Raw genomic sequence first — 4,226 nt, 5'->3', positions numbered from 1 at the left:
CCGGCTGACTCGGACTAGGCAGGCGGACTGGGCGAGAGGATGTGGCTTCCTGGTCCGGCGGACCTGGGTAGGTCAGCTCCGGACCGGCATTCTTCGGACTGGTCAGGACGTTCCGCTGGCTGACTGAGAAGGAATGCACTCCTGGTCCGGCTGACTAGCTGTGCTCAGCTCCGGACCAGGCCTTCGTTTTGGCTTGGTCAGCCGTGCACGGGCGGACCGACTGTACTCTTCTTGCGGTCCGGGGCTGACCAAACTTGGTCAGCTCCGGACCGGATGAGTTCTTCACTCTCCTTCTCGTCTTTTCTCCGTTTCGTCCTGAAAACTCTCGAGTTCCTGCAATAATCAAAACCTAGTCCCGAAGACCTAAATATGGCTCTAATATGCCTAGTATGTGTGGAAATCGTCTAGAAACCAAAGACATACTCAATATAGAATCCAGATAAAATCCGAGCCATCAGGGCTCCCTAGGATCCGAAACAAGGACTCTATTTTTGTTGTTGTGGACAGATTTTCGAAGATGGCTCACTTTATTCCATGTGCAAAGGCAAATGATGCTTCCCACATTGCCGAGTTATTCTTCAAGGAGGTGGTACGCTTGCATGGCTTACCAAGGAGCATTGTGTCGGATCGGGACCCAAAGTTTCTGAGCTATTTTTGGAAGACATTATGGAGGAAGCTCGGAACAAAACTTGTTTTCTCAACGACATGCCACCCTCAAACCGATGGTCAAACCGAAGTTGTAAACCGAACATTGGCTGCACTACTTCGCGCAACAATTGGGCGCAACCTCAAGAATTGGCTGGAATGTCTACCACATGTTGAGTTCGCATACAACCGAGCAACACACTCTGCCACCAAACATTCTCCGTTTGAAGTCGTTTATGGCTTCAACCCCTTGACCCCACTGGATCTATCACCGATCCCTACTCAAGAAATGATCAGCCTTGATGGGGAGAAGAAAGCTGAAGTTGTCCAGAAGTTACATGCCAAACTTTGAGACAACATTGCAAGAAAGACTAAACAATACATGCGGCAAGAAGGTGTCATTCGAAGTCGGGGATTGGGTGTGGCTGCATGTAAGACCTGAAAGGTTCCCCAACAAGAGGAGCTCAAAGCTAGCCCCAAGAGAAGATGGACCATTTCGTATCTTGGAGAAGATCAATGACAATGCCTACCGCTTGGAGTTGCCCGGTGAGTATAATGTATCTTCTTCTTTCAATGTGGCTGATCTACTTCCGTTTGATGCAGGAGATCTTGTTTCGAGGTCGAAACCTTTGCAACGGGGAGGGAATGATGAGGTCATCGATCTAGATGCGGATGAGGAGCAGCTGAATACGGATGAAACACAAGAAGGAGCTTCGGATGCACTTGGCAAGGAGAGAGAGGTTGCTGAGCTTGCCATGCCTACACTTCCGGATCCACCACTCACAAGAGCTCGAGCACGTACTCTTCGAGCTAAAATCAACCTGTTCGTAGATCATTGGCTGATGGAGACGTCGGTTGACTTGGTTGACCCCGCAACTATCATTCCAAGCCAAACGGAGAGGCTTCTCGGCCAAGGGACAAATTTGTGACCATGAGGTAGATCACTCAAAATCTGATGAGGCCTTGAGAAAAACCCAGAAAAAGACTTGTGAGAGTACACCCGAGAGGAAAAATACCAATTTCTTTATGAGAGCGAGTGAGATCAAGAAAGCATTACTTTCTCGACAGCCAATGATTGTACTTATGTACAAAGAGACTCTTTTGAATACTAACGAACTGACACCGTCTTTGCCTAGTGTGGCTTTTGATCTCTTGCAGGTGTATGACGATGTTTTTCCTGAAGAGCTTCCACATGGATTATCACCTATTCGAGGGATTGAACATCAAATCGACCTTGTTCCTGGAGCTAGCCTTCCAAACAAGGCTGCATACCAAACAAATCCTGAGGAAACCAAAGAGCTCCAAAGACAAGTCACAGAACTGATGGAGAAAGGTTATGTTCGTGAAAGTATGTCACCTTGTGCTGTTCCAGTCATCCTAGTTCCAAAGAAAGATGGTATGTGGCGTATGTGTGTTGATTGTCATGCAATCAACAATATTACGGTAAAGTATCGCCATCCCATACCTCGATTGGATGATATGTTGGATGAATTGCATGGATCACGTGTCTTTTCTAAAATAGATCTTAAAAGTGGTTATCATCAAATACGAATGAAAGATGGTGATGAATGGAAAACAGCATTCAAAACGAAACATGGCTTGTATGAATGGTTAGTTATGCCATTTGGCTTGACTAATGCACCCAGCACATTCATGAGATTGATGAACCATGTTCTAAGGCAATTCATTGGTAGATTTGTGGTTGTTTACTTTGATGATATCTTGGTTTATAGCAAGAATATAGAGGAGCATGTTGAACATCTCAAATTTGTCCTAGAAGTTTTAAGGAAGGAAAAACTATTCGCGAATCTCAAGAAATGCACATTTTGCACTAACAAGCTAGTTTTTCTAGGATTTGTTGTTAGTGAGCAGGGAATTCAAATGGATGAAGAAAAAGTTGCAGCAATCAAGAATTGGCCAAGCCCGAAGACGGTGAGTGATGTAAGGAGTTTCCATGGACTTGCAAGCTTCTATCGGCGCTTTGTGAAAGATTTCAGCACCATTGCTGCACCATTGACGGAAATCATCAAGAAAAATGTTGGATTCCAATGGAACGAAGCTCAAGAAACAGCATTTCAACTCTTGAAAGGGAAGCTTACTGACTCTCCTCTTTTATCTCTTCCAGATTTTTCCAAAGCTTTTGAGATTGAATGTGATGCTTCTGGCGTAGGTATTGGAGCTGTGTTGATGCAAGAAGGAAGGCCAATTGCGTACTTTAGTGAAAAGTTGAATGGAGCTTCGTTGAACTATCCAACGTATGACAAAGAATTGTATACATTAGTGAGGGCGATGCAAACGTGGCAGCACTATCTTTGGCCGAAAGAATTCGTGATTCATACGGATCATGAGTCCTTGAAACACTTAAAAGGTCAGCATAAGCTAAACCGCCGACATGCCAAATGGATTGAATTCCTTGAAACATTTCCTTATGTTATTCGTTACAAGCAATATAGTGACTGATGCATTATCTAGACGGTATTGTTTATTGTCTTCTCTTGATGCTAAGTTGCTAGGTTTTGAATACATTAAGGAATTGTACGAATCTGATCATGACTTCCATGAAGTGTTTCAATCTTGCGCAAAAACTGTTTCTGGAAAATATTTTCGGCATGAAGGATTTCTGTTCAGAGAAAATAAACTGTGTTCCTAATTGTTCATTGCGAGATCTTCTGGTTAGAGAAGCACATAGTGGCAGACTAATGGGGCACTTTGGAGTGGCCAAGACCTTGTCCATTTTGCAGGAACATTTTTACTGGCCGCATTTAAAGCGAGATGTCGAAAGAATCTGTGGACGATGTGTGACATGCAAGAAAGCTAAGTCTAAACTTCAACCACATGGTATGTATTCTCCTTTGCCAATTCCTAGTGTGCCTTGGACTGATATATCTATGGATTTTGTGCTTGGATTGCCTAGGACTAGGACTGGAAAAGATTCAATTTTTGTGGTGGTTGATAGGTTTTCAAAAATGGCCATTTCATTCCTTGCCATACAATCGATGATGCTTCAAATGTTGCTTCGTTGTTCTTTCGAGAAGTTGTTCGTCTTCATGGCATGCCTAGGACTATAGTTTCAAACCGTGATGTGAAATTCTTGAGTTACTTTTGATAGACGGTATTGTTTATTGTCTTCTCTTGATGCTAAGTTGCTAGGTTTTGAATACATTAAGGAATTGTACGAATCTGATCATGATTTCCATGAAGTGTTTCAATCTTGTGCAAAAACTGTTTCTGGAAAGTATTTTCGGCATGAAGGATTTCTGTTCCGAGAAAATAAACTTTGTGTTCCTAATTGTTCGTTGCGAGATCTACTGGTTAGAGAAGCACATAGTGGCGGACTAATGGGGCATTTTGGAGTGGCCAAGACCTTGTCCATTTTGCAGGAACATTTTTACTGGCCGCATTTAAAGAGGGATGTCGAGAGAATCTGTGGACGATGTGTGACATGCAAGAAATCTAAGTTAACCTTGATGGGAAAAGAAAAGCTGAGTATGTTAAGCAGATTCATGAGAAGACAAGGATGAATATTGACAAGAGAACAAAGCAATATGCAAAACAAACGAACAAAGGACGTCGGGAAGTGA

This window comes from Tarenaya hassleriana, unplaced genomic scaffold (genome assembly GCF_000463585.1).
Source record: "Tarenaya hassleriana unplaced genomic scaffold, ASM46358v1 Cleome603, whole genome shotgun sequence".
NCBI classification, from domain to species: Eukaryota; Viridiplantae; Streptophyta; class Magnoliopsida; order Brassicales; family Cleomaceae; genus Tarenaya; species Tarenaya hassleriana.
The sequence above is the reverse complement of the archived record's forward strand: the minus strand, read 5'-3'. Positions refer to the sequence as shown.